Genomic DNA, 14,888 nt, shown 5'->3' on the forward strand with positions numbered 1-14,888 from the left:
ATTTTAAAATATAATGGATGAACCTCACCCTGTGAGAACAATCTTCATGATCAAGAGATCTCATATGCAAAATAAGTATGAGTTGGGATAGGGCTGGGGAGGGTGGCTGCTCGGGCAGCCCCTCCCCCGTCAAGTTAAGGAGATTCAACTGAGGAAGCACAAGGGAACTTTCGTCTGGGGACAACAACTGCAGGGAGACCACATCTTTTCAGATGAACATGGGAGGGCGGAAGGCTGCCTAATACTGAAGCACCATCAAATATCAAACCATATGCAACAACTAGTACAAGCATTCCTGGGGGAAGGTCTGCAGAAGACGGATTTGCATACGGTGATGTCATCCAAGCAGTGGGCCAAAGTTGGCTGGAACCCTCATCTGCATATGAAAAGAGAAAAGGGGCATGCAGGGCATGGCGGCCTTTTGCGGTGCTTGGATGACCCTTAGTTCGCATTAAACACCCCCACCCTCCTTTTGTGTGGGGCTCATGTTGGCTCTGCCCCAGCCCCTGAAGCATTCAAGCTGATTTCTTGCAGCAGCTGGGCACTGTAACAGCTCCAGAGCTGCTCTGTAAGGCAACTAAAAGGGTGTGGGCCCTGCAGCACTACCTGTAGTTCGCATTGTGCGTTTGAAGGCACAAAGTAAGCAGACAGGAGGATAAGTCAGGATAGTGCGCAAGGGCATAGAAGGGAGCGGCTCAAGAAAAGAGAAGTGGAAACAGACAGCAAACTAGGCTGGAGAGAGACCTGAGACAAAGAGATCTGAATTATACGAGAGCCGACCAGGGGAAACACAAATTATGCAGTCAAGTTTCCCACATTTGGGGAAATCGCAGGGGCAGCACACCCAGAGTGCAATGGGTGAGCCTTGCCCTGGGAGAAGCACCTTCATGATCATAGTATCTCACCTGGCAGGTAAGTAGGAGTTGGGCTAGAGCTGGGGAGGGTCGCTGCTCGGGTACCCCCCTGTAAAGTGAAGGAGATCCAACTGAGGCAGCACAAGGGAACTCTCGAAAGAAGAACAAGGCTAGAGGAAAATCTGAGACAAAGAAATCTGACTTTTACCAGAGCTGACCAGAGGAAAGCACAAACACAGTCCCCCACTACCAAAAATAATGCAGTCAAGTTTCCCACATTTGGGGAAATCACAGGGGTCAGCATACCCAAAATGCAATGAATGAACCTCACCCTGGGAGAACAATCTTCATGACCATGGTATCTCCTATGCAAAATAAGTATGATTTGGAATAGGGCTGGGGAGGGCCGCTGCTCAGGCACATCTCTGTCAAGTAAAGGAGATTCAACTGAGGCAGCACAAGGGAACTCTCATCTGGGGACAACAACTGCAGGGAGAACACATATTTTCAGATGAACATGGGAGGGCAGAAGGCTGCCTAATACTGAAGCACCCCCAAACAACAAACCAAATGCAACAACTAGTGCAAGCATTCCTGGGGGAAGTTCTGCAGAAGACGGATTTGCATACGGTGATGTCATCCAAGCAGTGGGTCAAAGTTGGCTTCAACCCTCATCTGCATATGAAAAGAGAAAAGGGGCGTGCAGGGCTTGGCGGCCTTTTGCGGTGCTTGGATGACCCCTAGTTCGCATTAAACTCCTCCACCCTCCTTTGGTGTGGGGCTCATGTTGGCCATGCCCCATCCCCTGAAGCATTCAAGCTGATTTCTTGCAGCAGCTGGGCACTGTAACAGCTCCAGAGCTGCTCTGTAAGGCAAGTAAAAGGGTGTGGGCCCTGCAGCACTACCTGTAGTTTGCATTGTGCATTGGAAGGCACAAAGTAAGCAGACGGGAGGAGAAGTCAGGATAGTGCACAAGGGTATAGAAGGGAGCGGCTAAAGAAAAGAGAAGTGGAAACAGACAGCAAACTAGGCTGGAGAGAGACCTGAGACAAAGAGATCTGAATTATACGAGAGCCGACCAGGGGAAACACAAATTATGCAGTCAAGTTTCCCACATTTGGGGAAATCGCAGGGGCAGCACACCCAGAGTGCAATGGGTGAGCCTTGCCCTGGGAGAAGCACCTTCATGATCATAGTATCTCACCTGGCAGGTAAGTAGGAGTTGGGCTAGAGCTGGGGAGGGTCGCTGCTCGGGCACCCCCCTGTCAAGTGAAGGAGATCCAACTGAGGCAGCACAAGGGAACTCTCGAAAGAAGAACAAGGCTAGAGGAAGATCTGAAACAAAGAAATCTGACTTTTACCAGAGCTGACCAGAGGAAAACACAAACACAGTCCCCCACTACCACAAATAAAGCAGTCGAGTTTCCCACATTTGGGGAAATCACAGGGGTCAGCATACCCAGAATGCAATGAATGAACCTCACCCTGGGAGAATAATCTTCATGACCATGGTATCTCCTATGCAAAATAAGTATGATTTGGGATAGAGCTGGGGAGGGCCGCTGCTCAGGCACATCTCTGTCAAGTAAAGGAGATTCAACTGAGGCAGCACAAGGGAACTCTCATCTGGGGATAACAACTGCAGGGAGAACACATATTTTCAGATGAACATGGAGGGCAGAAGGCTGCCTAATACTGAAGCACCCCCAAACAACAAACCAAATGCAACAACTAGTGCAAGCATTCCTGGGGGAAGGCCTGCCGCAGATGGATTTGCATATGGTGATGTCATCCAAGCAGTGGGTCAAAGTTGGCTTCAACCCTCGTCTGCATATGAAAAGAGAAAAGGGGCGTGCAGGGCATGGTGGCCTTTTGCGGCGCTTGGCTGACCCCTAGTTTGCATTAAACACCTCCACCCTCCTTCGGTGTGGGGCTCATGTTGGCTATGCCCCAGCCCCTGAAGCATTCAAGCTGATTTCTTGCAGCAGCTGGGCACTGTAACAGCTCCAGAGCTGCTCTGTAAGGCAAGTAAAAGGGTGTGGGCCCTGCAGCACTACCTGTAGTTTGCATTGTGCATTGGAAGGCACAAAGTAAGCAGACGGGAGGAGAAGTCAGGATAGTGCACAAGGGTATAGATGGGAGGGGCTCAAGAAAAAAGAAGTGGAAACAGACAGCAAACTAGGCTGGAGAGAGACCTGAGACAAAGAGATCTAAATTATACGAGAGCCGACCAGGGGAAACACAAATTATGCAGTCAAGTTTCCCACATTTCGGGAAATCGCAGGGGCAGCACACCCAGAGTGCAATGGTGGGCCTTGCCCTGGGAGAAGCACCTTCATGATCATAGTATCTCACCTGGCAGGTAAGTAGGAGTTGGGCTAGAGCTGGGGAGGGTCGCTGCTCGGGCACCCCCCTGTCAAGTGAAGGAGATCCAACTGAGGCAGCACAAGGGAACTCTCGAAAGAAGAACAAGGCTAGAGGAAGATCTGAAACAAAGAAATCTGACTTTTACCAGAGCTGACCATAGGAAAACACAAACACAGTCCCCCACTACCACAAATAAAGCAGTCGCGTTTCCCACATTTGGGGAAATCACAGAGGTCAGCATACCCAGAATGCAATGAATGAACCTCACCCTGGGAGAACAATCTTCATGACCATGGTATCTCCTATGCAAAATAAGTATGATTTGGAATAGGGCTGGGGAGGGCCGCTGCTCATGCACATCTCTGTCAAGTAAAGGAGATTCAACTGAGGCAGCACAAGGGAACTCTCATCTGGGGACAACAACTGCAGGGAGAACACATATTTTCAGATGAACATGGGAGGGCAGAAGGCTGCCTAATACTGAAGCACCCCCAAACAACAAACCAAATGCAACAACTAGTACAAGCATTCCTGGGGGAAGTTCTGCAGAAGACGGATTTGCATATGGTGATGTCATCCAAGCAGTGGGTCAAAGTTGGCTTCAACCCTCGTCTGCATATGAAAAGAGAAAAGGGGCGTGCAGGGCATGGCGGCCTTTTGCGGCGCTTGGATGACCCCTAGTTCGCATTAAACACCTCCACCCTCCTTCGGTGTGGGGCTCATGTTGGCTATGCCCCAGCCCCTGAAGCATTCAAGCTGATTTCTTGCAGCAGCTGGGCACTGTAACAGCTCCAGAGCTGCTCTGTAAGGCAAGTAAAAGGGTGTGGGCCCTGCAGCACTACCTGTAGTTCGCATTGTGCGTTGGAAGGCACAAAGTAAGCAGAGAGGAGGAGAAGTCAGGATAGTGCGCAAGGGCATAGAAGGGAGCGGCTCAAGAAAAGAGAAGTGGAAACAGACAGCAAACTAGGCTGGAGAGAGACCTGAGACAAAGAGATCTGAATTATACGAGAGCCGACCAGGGGAAACACAAATTATGCAGTCAAGTTTCCCACATTTGGGGAAATCGCAGGAGCAGCACACCCAGAGTGCAATGGGTGAGCCTTGCCCTGGGAGAAGCACCTTCATGATCATAGTATCTCACCTGGCAGGTAAGTAGGATTTGGGCTAGAGCTGGGGAGGGTCGCTGCTCGGGTACCCCCCTGTCAAGTGAAGGAGATCCAACTGAGGCAGCACAAGGGAACTCTCGAAAGAAGAACAAGGCTAGAGTAAAATATGAGACAAAGAAATCTGACTTTTACCAGAGCTGACCAGAGGAAAGCACAAACACAGTCCCCCACTACCACAAATAATGCAGTCAAGTTTCCCACATTTGGGGAAATCACAGGGGTCAGCATACCCAAAATGCAATGAATGAACCTCACCCTGAGAGAACAATCTTCATGACCATGGTATCTCCTATGCAAAATAAGTATGATTTGGAATAGGGCTGGGGAGGGCCGCTGCTCATGCACATCTCTGTCAAGTAAAGGAGATTCAACTGAGGCAGCACAAGGGAACTCTCATCTGGGGACAACAACTGCAGGGAGAACACATATTTTTAGATGAACATGGGAGGGCAGAAGGCTGCCTAATACTGAAGCACCCCCAAACAACAAACCAAATGCAACAACTAGTGCAAGCATTCCTGGGGGAAGTTCTGCAGAAGACGGATTTGCATACGGTGATGTCATCCAAGCAGTTGGTCAAAGTTGGCTTCAACCCTCATCTGCATATGAAAAGAGAAAAGGGGCGTGCAGGGCATGGCGGCCTTTTGCGGTGCTTGGATGACCCCTAGTTCGCATTAAACACCTCCACCCTCCTTTGGTGTGGGGCTCATGTTGGCCATGCCCCATCCCCTGAAGCATTCAAGCAGATTTCTTGCAGCAGCTGGGCACTGTAACAGCTCCAGAGCTGCTCTGTAAGGCAAGTAAAAGGGTGTGGGCCCTGCAGCACTACCTGTAGTTTGCATTGTACATTGGAAGGCACAAAGTAAGCAGACGGGAGGAGAAGTCAGGATAGTGCACAAGGGTATAGAAGGGAGCGGCTGAAGAAAAGAGAAGTGGAAACAGACAGCAAACTAGGCTGTAGAGAGATCTGAGACAAAGAGATCTGAATTATACGAGAGCCGACCAGGGGAAACACAAATTATGCAGTCAAGTTTCCCACATTTGGGGAAATCGCAGGGGCAGCACACCCAGAGTGCAATGGGTGAGCCTTGCCCTGGGAGAAGCACCTTCATGATCATAGTATCTCACCTGGCAGGTAAGTAGGAGTTGGGCTAGAGCTGGGGAGGGTCGCTGCTCGGGCACCCCCCTGTTAAGAGAAGGAGATCCAACTGAGGCAGCACAAGGGAACTCTCAAAAGAAGAACAAGGCTAGAGGAAGATCTGAAACAAAGAAATCTGACTTTTACCAGAGCTGACCAGAAGAAAACACAAACACAGTCCCCCACTACCACAAATAAAGCAGTCGAGTTTCCCACATTTGGGGAAATCACAGGGGTCAGCATACCCAGAATGCAATGAATGAACCTCACCCTGGGAGAATAATCTTCATGACCATGGTATCTCCTATGCAAAATAAGTATGATTTGGGATAGAGCTGGGGAGGGCCGCTGCTCAGGCACATCTCTGTCAAGTTAAGGAGATTCAACTGAGGCAGCACAAGGGAACTCTCATCTGGGGACAACAACTGCAGGGAGAACACATATTTTCAGATGAACATGGGAGGGCAGAAGGCTGCCTAATACTGAAGCACCCCCAAACAACAAACCAAATGCAACAACTAGTGCAAGCATTCCTGGGGGAAGGCCTGCCGCAGATGGATTTGCATATGGTGATGTCATCCAAGCAGTGGGTCAAAGTTGGCTTCAACCCTCGTCTGCATATGAAAACAGAAAAGGGGCGTGCGGGGCATGGTGGCCTTTTGCGGCGCTTGACTGACCCCTAGTTTGCATTAAACACCTCCACCCTCCTTCGGTGTGGGGCTCATGTTGGCTATGCCCCAGCCCCTGAAGCATTCAAGCTGATTTCTTGCAGCAGCTGGGCACTGTAACAGCTCCAGAGCTGCTCTGTAAGGCAAGTAAAAGGGTGTGGGCCCTGCAGCACTACCTGTAGTTCGCATTGTGCGTTGGAAGGCACAAAGTAAGCAGACAGGAGGAGAAGTCAGGATAGTGCGCAAGGGCATAGAAGGGAGCGGCTCAAGAAAAGAGAAGTGGAAACAGACAGCAAACTAGGCTGGAGAGAGACCTGAGACAAAGAGATCTGAATTATACGAGAGCCGACCAGGGGAAACACAAATTATGCAGTCAAGTTTCCCACATTTGGGGAAATCGCAGGGGCAGCACACCCAGAGTGCAATGGGTGAGCCTTGCCCTGGGAGAAGCACCTTCATGATCATAGTATCTCACCTGGCAGGTAAGTAGGAGTTGGGCTAGAGCTGGGGAGGGTCTCTGCTCGGGCACCCCCCTGTCAAGTGAAGGAGATCCAACTGAGGCAGCACAAGGGAACTCTCGAAAGAAGAACAAGGCTAGAGGAAGATCTGAAACAAAGAAATCTGACTTTTACCAGAGCTGACCAGAGGAAAACACAAACACAGTCCCCCACTACCACAAATAAAGCAGTCAAGTTTCCCACATTTGGGGAAATCACAGGGGTCAGCATACCCAGAATGCAATGAATGAACCTCACCCTGGGAGAATAATCTTCATGACCATGGTATCTCCTATGCAAAATAAGTATGATTTGGGATAGAGCTGGGGAGGGCCGCTGCTCAGGCACATCTCTGTCAAGTTAAGGAGATTCAACTGAGGCAGCACAAGGGAACTCTCATCTGGGGACAACAACTGCAGGGAGAACACATATTTTCAGATGAACATGGGAGGGCAGAAGGCTGCCTAATACTGAAGCACCCCCAAACAACAAACCAAATGCAACAACTAGTGCAAGCATTCCTGGGGGAAGGCCTGCCGCAGATGGATTTGCATATGGTGATGTCATCCAAGCAGTGGGTCAAAGTTGGCTTCAACCCTCGTCTGCATATGAAAACAGAAAAGGGGCGTGCAGGGCATGGTGGCCTTTTGCGGCGCTTGTCTGACCCCTTGTTTGCATTAAACACCTCCACCCTCCTTCGGTGTGGGGCTCATGTTGGCTATGCCCCAGCCCCTGAAGCATTCAAGCTGATTTCTTGCAGGAGCTGGGCACTGTAACAGCTCCAGAGCTGCTCTGTAAGGCAAGTAAAAGGGTGTGGGCCCTGCAGCACTACCTGTAGTTTGCATTGTGCATTGGAAGGCACAAAGTAAGCAGACGGGAGGAGAAGTCAGGATAGTGCACAAGGGTATAGAAGGGAGCGGCTGAAGAAAAGAGAAGTGGAAACAGACAGCAAACTAGGCTGGAGAGAGACCTGAGACAAAGAGATCTGAATTATACGAGAGCCGACCAGGGGAAACACAAATTATGCAGTCAAGTTTCCCACATTTGGGGAAATCGCAGGAGCAGCACACCCAGAGTACAATGGGTGAGCCTTGCCCTGGGAGAAGCACCTTCATGATCATAGTATCTCACCTGGCAGGTAAGTAGGAGTTGGGCTAGAGCTGGGGAGGGTCGCTGCTCGTGTACCCCCCTGTAAAGTGAAGGAGATCAAACTGAGGCAGCACAAGGGAACTCTCGAAAGAAGAACAAGGCTAAAGGAAAATCTGAGACAAAGAAATCTGACTTTTACCAGAGCTGACCAGAGGAAAGCACAAACACAGTCTCCCACTACCACAAATAATGCAGTCAAGTTTCCCACATTTGGGGAAATCACAGCGGTCAGCATACCCAAAATGCAATGAATGAACCTCACCCTGGGAGAAAAATCTTCATGACCATGGTATCTCCTATGCAAAATAAGTATGATTTGGAATAGGGCTGGGGAGGGCCGCTGCTCATGCACATCTCTGTCAAGTAAAGGAGATTCAACTGAGGCAGCACAAGGGAACTCTCATCTTGGGACAACAACTGCAGGGAGAACATATATTTTCAGATGAACATGGGAGGGCAGAAGGCTGCCTAATACTATAGCACCCCCAAACAACAAACCAAATGCAACAACTAGTGCAAGCATTCCTGGGGGAAGGCCTGCCACAGATGGATTTGCATATGGTGATGTCATCCAAGCAGTGGGTCAAAGTTGGCTTCAACCCTCGTCTGCATATGAAAATAAAAAAGGGGTGTGCAGGGCATGGCGGCCTTTTGCGGCGCTTGGATGACCCCTAGTTCGCATTAAACACCTCCACCCTCCTTCGGTGTGGGGCTCATGTTGGCTATGCCCCAGCCCCTGAAGCATTCAAGCTGATTTCTTGCAGCAGCTGGGCACTGTAACAGCTCCAGAGCTGCTCTGTAAAGCAAGTAAAAGGGTGTGGGCCCTGCAGCACTACCTGTAGTTTGCATTGTGCGTTGGAAGGCACAAAGTAAGCAGACGGGGAAGTCAGGATAGTGCACAAGGGCATAGAAGGGAGCGGCTCAAGAAAAGAGAAGTGGAAACAGACAGCAAACTAGGCTGGAGAGAGACCTGAGACAAAGAGATCTGAATTATACGAGAGCCGACCAGAGGAAACACAAATTATGTAATCAAGTGTCCCACATTTGGGGAAATCTTAGGAGCAGCACACCCAGAGTGCATTGGGTGAGCCTTGCCCTGGGAGAAGCACCTTCCTGATCATAGTATCTCACCTGGCAGGTAAGTAGGAGTTGGGCTAGAGCTGGGGAGGGTCGCTGTTCGGGCACCCCCCTGCCAAGTGAAGGAGATCCATCTGAGGCAGCACAAGGAAACTCTCGAAAAAAGAACAAGGCTAGAGGAAGATCTGAGACAAAGAAATCTGACTTTTACCAGAGCTGACCAGAGGAAAGCACAAACACAGTCCCCCACTACCACAAATAATGCAGTCGAGTTTCCCACATTTGGGGAAATCACAGGGGTCAGCATACCCAGAATGCAATGAATGAACCTCACCCTGGGAGAACAATCTTCATGATAATGGTATCTCCTATGCAAAATAAGTATGATTTGGGATAGGGCTGGGGAGGGCCGCTGCTCAGGCACATCTCTGTCAAGTAAAGGAGATTCAACTGAGGCAGCACAAGGGAACTCTCATCTGGGGACAACAACAGCAGGGAGAACACATATTTTCAGATGAAAATGGGAGAGCAGAAGGCTGCCTAATACTGAAGCACCCCCAAACAACAAACCAAATGCAACAACTAGTACAAGCATTCCTGGGAAAAGGTCTGCAGAAGACGGATTTGCATACGGTGATGTCATCCAAGCAGTGGGCCAAGGTTGGCTGGAACCCTCATCTGCATATGAAAAGAGAAAAGGGTTATGCAGGGCATGGCGGCCTTTTGCGGTGCTTGGATGACCCTTAGTTCGCATTAAACACCTCCACCCTCCGTCGGTGTGGGGCTCATGTTGGCTATGCCCCAGCCCCTGAAGCATTCAAGCTGATTTCTTGCAGCAGCTGGGCACTGTAACAGCTCCAGAGCTGCTCTGTAAGGCAAGTAAAAGGGTGTTGGCCCTGCAGCACTACCTGTAGTTTGCATTGTGCGTTGGAAGGCACAAAGTAAGCAGACAGGAGAAGTCAGGAGAGTGCACAAGGGCATAGAAGGCAGGGGCTCAAGAAAAGAGAAGTGGAAACAGACAGCAAACTAGGCTAAAGAGAGACCTGAGACAAAGAGATCTGAATTATACGAGTAGCCGACCAGAGGAAACACAAATTATGCAATCAAGTGTCCCACATTTGGGGAAATCGTAGGAGCAGCACACCCAGAGTGCAATGGGTGAGCCTTGCCCTGGGAGAAGCACCTTCCTGATCATAGTATCTCACCTGGCAGGTAAGTAGGAGTTGGGCTTGAGCTGGGGAGGGTCGCTGCTCGGGCACCCCCCTGTCAAGTGAAGGAGATCCAACTGAGGCAGCACAAGGAAACTCTCAAAAAGAGAACAAGGCTAGAGGAAGATCTGAGACAAAGAAATCTGACTTTTACCAGAGCTGACCAGAGGAAAGCACAAACACAGTCCCCCACTACCACAAATAATGCAGTCGAGTTTCCCACATTTGGGGAAATCACAGGGGTCAGCATACCCAGAATGCAATGAATGAACCTCACCCTGGGAGAACAATCTTCATGACCATGGTATCTCCTATGCAAAATAAGTATGATTTGGGATAGGGCTGGGGAGGGCCGCTGCTCAGGCACATCTCTGTCAAGTAAAGGAGATTCAACTGAGGCAGCACAAGGGAACTCTCATCTGGGGACAACAACTGCAGGGAGAACACATATTTTCAGATGAACATGGGAGAGCAGAAGGCTGCCTAATACTGAAGCACCCCAAACAACAAACCAAATGCAACAAATAGTACAAGCATTCCTGGGGGAAGGTCTGCAGAAGACGGATTTGCATACGGTGATGTCATCCAAGCAGTGGGCCAAAGTTGGCTGGAACCCTCATCTGCATATGAAAAGAGAAAAGGGGTATGCAGGGCATGGCGGCCTTTTGCGGCGCTTGGATGACCCTTAGTTCGCATTAAACACCTCCACCCTCCGTCGGTGTGGGGCTCATGTTGGCTATGCCCCAGCCCCTGAAGCATTCAAGCTGATTTCTTGCAGCAGCTGGGCACTGTAACAGCTCCAGAGCTGCTCTGAAAGGCAAGTAAAAGGGTGTGGGCCCTGCAGCACTACCTGTAGTTTGCATTGTGCGTTGGAAGGCACAAAGTAAGCAGACAGGAGGAGAAGTCAAGAGAGTCCACAAGGGTATAGAAGGGAGGGGCTCAAGAAAAAAGAAGTGGAAACAGACAGCAAACTAGGCTGGAGAGAGACCTGAGACAAAGAGATCTGAATTATATGAGAGCCGACCAGGGGAAACACAAATTATGCAGTCAAGTTTCCCACATTTGGGGAAATCGCAGGGGCAGCACACCCAGAGTGCAATGGGTGAGCCTTGCCCTGGGAGAAGCACCTACATGATCATAGTATCTCACCTGGCAGGTAAGTAGGAGTTGGGCTAGAGCTGGGGAGGGTCGCTGCTCGGGCACCCCCCTGTCAAGTGAAGGAGATCCAACTGAGGCAACACAAGGGAACTCTCGAAAGAAGAACAAGGCTAGAGGAAGATCTGAGACAAAGAAATCTGACTTTTACCAGAGCTGACCAGAGGAAAGCACAAACACAGTCCCCCACTACCACAAATAATGCAGTTGAGTTTCCCACATTTGGGGAAATTACAGGGGTCAGCATACCCAGAATGCAATGAATGAACCTAACCCTGGGAGAACAATCTTCATGACCATGGTATCTCCTATGCAAAATAAGTATGATTTGGGATAGGGCTGGGGAGGGCCGCTGCTCAGGCACATCTCTGTCAAGTAAAGGAGATTCAACTGAGGCAGCACAAGGGAACTCTCATCTGGGGACAACAACTGCAGGGAGAACACATATTTTCAGATGAACATGGGAGGGCAGAAGGCTGCCTAATACTGAAGCACCCCCAAACAACAAGCCAAATGCAACAACTAGTAAAAGCATTCCTGGGAGAAGGTCTGCAGAAGACGGATTTGCATACGGTGATGTCATCCAAGCAGTGGGCCAAAGTTGGCTGGAACCCTCATCTGCATATGCAAAGAAAAAAGGGTTATGCAGGGCATGGCGGCCTTTTGCGGTGCTTGGATGACCCCTAGTTCGCATTAAACACCTCCATTCTCCTTCGGTGTGGGGCTCATGTTGGCTATGCCCCAGCCCCTGAAGTATTCAAGCTGATTTCTTGCAGCAGCTGGGCACTGTAACAGCTCCAGAGCTGCTCTGTAAGGCAAGTAAAAGGGTGTGGGCCCTGCAGCACTACCTGTAGTTCGCATTGTGCGTTGGAAGGCACAAAGTAAGCAGACAGGAGAAGTCAGGAGAGTGCACAAGGGCATAGAAGGCAGGGGCTCAAGAAAAGAGAAGTGGAAACAGACAGCAAACTAGGCTAAAGAGAGACCTGAGACAAAGAGATCTGAATTATACGAGTAGCCGACCAGAGGAAACACAAATTATGCAATCAAGTGTCCCACATTTGGGGAAATCGTAGGAGCAGCACACCCAGAGTGCAATGGGTGAGCCTTGCCCTGGGAGAAGCACCTTCCTGATCATAGTATCTCACCTGGCAGGTAAGTAGGAGTTGGGCTTGAGCTGGGGAGGGTCGCTGCTCGGGCACCCCCCTGTCAAGTGAAGGAGATCCAACTGAGGCAGCACAAGGAAACTCTCAAAAAGAGAACAAGGCTAGAGGAAGATCTGAGACAAAGAAATCTGACTTTTACCAGAGCTGACCAGAGGAAAGCACAAACACAGTCCCCCACTACCACAAATAATGCAGTCGAGTTTCCCACATTTGGGGAAATCACAGGGGTCAGCATACCCAGAATGCAATGAATGAACCTCACCCTGGGAGAACAATCTTCATGACCATGGTATCTCCTATGCAAAATAAGTATGATTTGGGATAGGGCTGGGGAGGGCCGCTGCTCAGGCACATCTCTGTCAAGTAAAGGAGATTCAACTGAGGCAGCACAAGGGAACTCTCATCTGGGGACAACAACTGCAGGGAGAACACATATTTTCAGATGAACATGGGAGAGCAGAAGGCTGCCTAATACTGAAGCACCCCAAACAACAAACCAAATGCAACAAATAGTACAAGCATTCCTGGGGGAAGGTCTGCAGAAGACGGATTTGCATACGGTGATGTCATCCAAGCAGTGGGCCAAAGTTGGCTGGAACCCTCATCTGCATATGAAAAGAGAAAAGGGGTATGCAGGGCATGGCGGCCTTTTGCGGCGCTTGGATGACCCTTAGTTCGCATTAAACACCTCCACCCTCCGTCGGTGTGGGGCTCATGTTGGCTATGCCCCAGCCCCTGAAGCATTCAAGCTGATTTCTTGCAGCAGCTGGGCACTGTAACAGCTCCAGAGCTGCTCTGAAAGGCAAGTAAAAGGGTGTGGGCCCTGCAGCACTACCTGTAGTTTGCATTGTGCGTTGGAAGGCACAAAGTAAGCAGACAGGAGGAGAAGTCAAGAGAGTCCACAAGGGTATAGAAGGGAGGGGCTCAAGAAAAAAGAAGTGGAAACAGACAGCAAACTAGGCTGGAGAGAGACCTGAGACAAAGAGATCTGAATTATATGAGAGCCGACCAGGGGAAACACAAATTATGCAGTCAAGTTTCCCACATTTGGGGAAATTGCAGGGGCAGCACACCCAGAGTGCAATGGGTGAGCCTTGCCCTGGGAGAAGCACCTACATGATCATAGTATCTCACCTGGCAGGTAAGTAGGAGTTGGGCTAGAGCTGGGGAGGGTCGCTGCTCGGGCACCCCCCTGTCAAGTGAAGGAGATCCAACTGAGGCAACACAAGGGAACTCTCGAAAGAAGAACAAGGCTAGAGGAAGATCTGAGACAAAGAAATCTGACTTTTACCAGAGCTGACCAGAGGAAAGCACAAACACAGTCCCCCACTACCACAAATAATGCAGTTGAGTTTCCCACATTTGGGGAAATCACAGGGGTCAGCATACCCAGAATGCAATGAATGAACCTAACCCTGGGAGAACAATCTTCATGACCATGGTATCTCCTATGCAAAATAAGTATGATTTGGGATAGGGCTGGGGAGGGCCGCTGCTCAGGCACATCTCTGTCAAGTAAAGGAGATTCAACTGAGGCAGCACAAGGGAACTCTCATCTGGGGACAACAACTGCAGGGAGAACACATATTTTCAGATGAACATGGGAGGGCAGAAGGCTGCCTAATACTGAAGCACCCCCAAACAACAAGCCAAATGCAACAACTAGTAAAAGCATTCCTGGGAGAAGGTCTGCAGAAGACGGATTTGCATACGGTGATGTCATCCAAGCAGTGGGCCAAAGTTGGCTGGAACCCTCATCTGCATATGCAAAGAAAAAAGGGTTATGCAGGGCATGGCGGCCTTTTGCGGTGCTTGGATGACCCCTAGTTCGCATTAAACACCTCCATTCTCCTTCGGTGTGGGGCTCATGTTGGCTATGCCCCAGCCCCTGAAGTATTCAAGCTGATTTCTTGCAGCAGCTGGGCACTGTAACAGCTCCAGAGCTGCTCTGTAAGGCAAGTAAAAGGGTGTGGGCCCTGCAGCACTACCTGTAGTTCGCATTGTGCGTTGGAAGGCACAAAGTAAGCAGACAGGAGAAGTCAGGAGAGTGCACAAGGGCATAGACGGCAGGGGCTCAAGAAAAGAGAAGTGGAAACAGACAGCAAACTAGGCTGGAGAGAGACCTGAGACAAAGAGATCTGAATTATACAAGCGCCGACCAGGGGAAACACAAATTATGCAGTCAAGTTTCCCACATTTGGGGAAATCGCAGGAGCAGCACACCCAGAGTGCAATGGGTGAGCCTTGCCCTGGGAGAAGCACCTTCATGATCATAGTATCTCACCTGGCAGGTATGTAGGAGTTGGGCTAGAGCTGGGGAGGGTCGCTACTCGGGTACCCCCCTGTCAAGTGAAGGAGATCAAACTGAGGCAGCACAATGGAACTCTCGAAAGAAGAACAAGGCTAGAGGAAGATCTGAGACAAAGAAATCTGACTTTTACCAGAG

At 50.0% G+C, this 14,888-nt stretch overlaps 22 non-coding genes and 3 pseudogenes across 22 annotated transcripts; all 25 read right to left on the reverse strand.

Annotated features, from left to right (window-relative positions):
• Window positions 1–757: 757 nt before the first annotated feature.
• LOC135015869 (U1 spliceosomal RNA) lies at window positions 758–920 on the reverse strand. The gene has a single exon (XR_010214048.1). It is a non-coding gene; the product is annotated as a U1 spliceosomal RNA (small nuclear RNA).
• A 152-nt stretch (window positions 921–1,072) lies between these two features.
• Window positions 1,073–1,236, reverse strand: LOC135016088 (U1 spliceosomal RNA). Its single transcript, XR_010214233.1, has one exon. It is a non-coding gene; the product is annotated as a U1 spliceosomal RNA (small nuclear RNA).
• A 674-nt stretch (window positions 1,237–1,910) lies between these two features.
• LOC135015870 (U1 spliceosomal RNA) lies at window positions 1,911–2,073 on the reverse strand. Its single transcript, XR_010214049.1, has one exon. It is a non-coding gene; the product is annotated as a U1 spliceosomal RNA (small nuclear RNA).
• Window positions 2,074–2,225: 152 nt separating this feature from the next.
• LOC135015794 (U1 spliceosomal RNA) lies at window positions 2,226–2,389 on the reverse strand. The gene has a single exon (XR_010213978.1). It is a non-coding gene; the product is annotated as a U1 spliceosomal RNA (small nuclear RNA).
• A 694-nt stretch (window positions 2,390–3,083) lies between these two features.
• Window positions 3,084–3,224, reverse strand: LOC135015968 (U1 spliceosomal RNA; annotated as a pseudogene).
• A 152-nt stretch (window positions 3,225–3,376) lies between these two features.
• On the reverse strand, window positions 3,377–3,540 carry LOC135015836 (U1 spliceosomal RNA). Its single transcript, XR_010214018.1, has one exon. It is a non-coding gene; the product is annotated as a U1 spliceosomal RNA (small nuclear RNA).
• Window positions 3,541–4,214: 674 nt separating this feature from the next.
• On the reverse strand, window positions 4,215–4,377 carry LOC135015877 (U1 spliceosomal RNA). Its single transcript, XR_010214056.1, has one exon. It is a non-coding gene; the product is annotated as a U1 spliceosomal RNA (small nuclear RNA).
• Window positions 4,378–4,529: 152 nt separating this feature from the next.
• LOC135015780 (U1 spliceosomal RNA) lies at window positions 4,530–4,693 on the reverse strand. The gene has a single exon (XR_010213965.1). It is a non-coding gene; the product is annotated as a U1 spliceosomal RNA (small nuclear RNA).
• A 674-nt stretch (window positions 4,694–5,367) lies between these two features.
• LOC135015871 (U1 spliceosomal RNA) lies at window positions 5,368–5,530 on the reverse strand. Its single transcript, XR_010214050.1, has one exon. It is a non-coding gene; the product is annotated as a U1 spliceosomal RNA (small nuclear RNA).
• Window positions 5,531–5,682: 152 nt separating this feature from the next.
• Window positions 5,683–5,846, reverse strand: LOC135015814 (U1 spliceosomal RNA). The gene has a single exon (XR_010213997.1). It is a non-coding gene; the product is annotated as a U1 spliceosomal RNA (small nuclear RNA).
• A 674-nt stretch (window positions 5,847–6,520) lies between these two features.
• Window positions 6,521–6,683, reverse strand: LOC135015873 (U1 spliceosomal RNA). The gene has a single exon (XR_010214052.1). It is a non-coding gene; the product is annotated as a U1 spliceosomal RNA (small nuclear RNA).
• Window positions 6,684–6,835: 152 nt separating this feature from the next.
• Window positions 6,836–6,999, reverse strand: LOC135015816 (U1 spliceosomal RNA). Its single transcript, XR_010213999.1, has one exon. It is a non-coding gene; the product is annotated as a U1 spliceosomal RNA (small nuclear RNA).
• A 674-nt stretch (window positions 7,000–7,673) lies between these two features.
• On the reverse strand, window positions 7,674–7,836 carry LOC135015907 (U1 spliceosomal RNA). Its single transcript, XR_010214077.1, has one exon. It is a non-coding gene; the product is annotated as a U1 spliceosomal RNA (small nuclear RNA).
• A 152-nt stretch (window positions 7,837–7,988) lies between these two features.
• On the reverse strand, window positions 7,989–8,152 carry LOC135015840 (U1 spliceosomal RNA). Its single transcript, XR_010214021.1, has one exon. It is a non-coding gene; the product is annotated as a U1 spliceosomal RNA (small nuclear RNA).
• Window positions 8,153–8,822: 670 nt separating this feature from the next.
• On the reverse strand, window positions 8,823–8,985 carry LOC135015986 (U1 spliceosomal RNA). Its single transcript, XR_010214139.1, has one exon. It is a non-coding gene; the product is annotated as a U1 spliceosomal RNA (small nuclear RNA).
• Window positions 8,986–9,137: 152 nt separating this feature from the next.
• LOC135016053 (U1 spliceosomal RNA) lies at window positions 9,138–9,301 on the reverse strand. The gene has a single exon (XR_010214199.1). It is a non-coding gene; the product is annotated as a U1 spliceosomal RNA (small nuclear RNA).
• A 671-nt stretch (window positions 9,302–9,972) lies between these two features.
• Window positions 9,973–10,136, reverse strand: LOC135015911 (U1 spliceosomal RNA). The gene has a single exon (XR_010214081.1). It is a non-coding gene; the product is annotated as a U1 spliceosomal RNA (small nuclear RNA).
• A 152-nt stretch (window positions 10,137–10,288) lies between these two features.
• On the reverse strand, window positions 10,289–10,452 carry LOC135015890 (U1 spliceosomal RNA). The gene has a single exon (XR_010214068.1). It is a non-coding gene; the product is annotated as a U1 spliceosomal RNA (small nuclear RNA).
• Window positions 10,453–11,146: 694 nt separating this feature from the next.
• LOC135015935 (U1 spliceosomal RNA) lies at window positions 11,147–11,288 on the reverse strand (annotated as a pseudogene).
• Window positions 11,289–11,440: 152 nt separating this feature from the next.
• Window positions 11,441–11,604, reverse strand: LOC135015783 (U1 spliceosomal RNA). Its single transcript, XR_010213968.1, has one exon. It is a non-coding gene; the product is annotated as a U1 spliceosomal RNA (small nuclear RNA).
• Window positions 11,605–12,275: 671 nt separating this feature from the next.
• On the reverse strand, window positions 12,276–12,439 carry LOC135015912 (U1 spliceosomal RNA). Its single transcript, XR_010214082.1, has one exon. It is a non-coding gene; the product is annotated as a U1 spliceosomal RNA (small nuclear RNA).
• Window positions 12,440–12,591: 152 nt separating this feature from the next.
• Window positions 12,592–12,755, reverse strand: LOC135015902 (U1 spliceosomal RNA). The gene has a single exon (XR_010214073.1). It is a non-coding gene; the product is annotated as a U1 spliceosomal RNA (small nuclear RNA).
• A 694-nt stretch (window positions 12,756–13,449) lies between these two features.
• LOC135015919 (U1 spliceosomal RNA) lies at window positions 13,450–13,591 on the reverse strand (annotated as a pseudogene).
• Window positions 13,592–13,743: 152 nt separating this feature from the next.
• Window positions 13,744–13,907, reverse strand: LOC135015995 (U1 spliceosomal RNA). Its single transcript, XR_010214144.1, has one exon. It is a non-coding gene; the product is annotated as a U1 spliceosomal RNA (small nuclear RNA).
• A 671-nt stretch (window positions 13,908–14,578) lies between these two features.
• LOC135015904 (U1 spliceosomal RNA) lies at window positions 14,579–14,741 on the reverse strand. Its single transcript, XR_010214074.1, has one exon. It is a non-coding gene; the product is annotated as a U1 spliceosomal RNA (small nuclear RNA).
• Between the last annotated feature and the right edge of the window lie 147 nt (window positions 14,742–14,888).

Source organism: Pseudophryne corroboree, unplaced genomic scaffold (genome assembly GCF_028390025.1).
Source record: "Pseudophryne corroboree isolate aPseCor3 unplaced genomic scaffold, aPseCor3.hap2 scaffold_298, whole genome shotgun sequence".
Taxonomy (NCBI): domain Eukaryota; kingdom Metazoa; phylum Chordata; class Amphibia; order Anura; family Myobatrachidae; genus Pseudophryne; species Pseudophryne corroboree.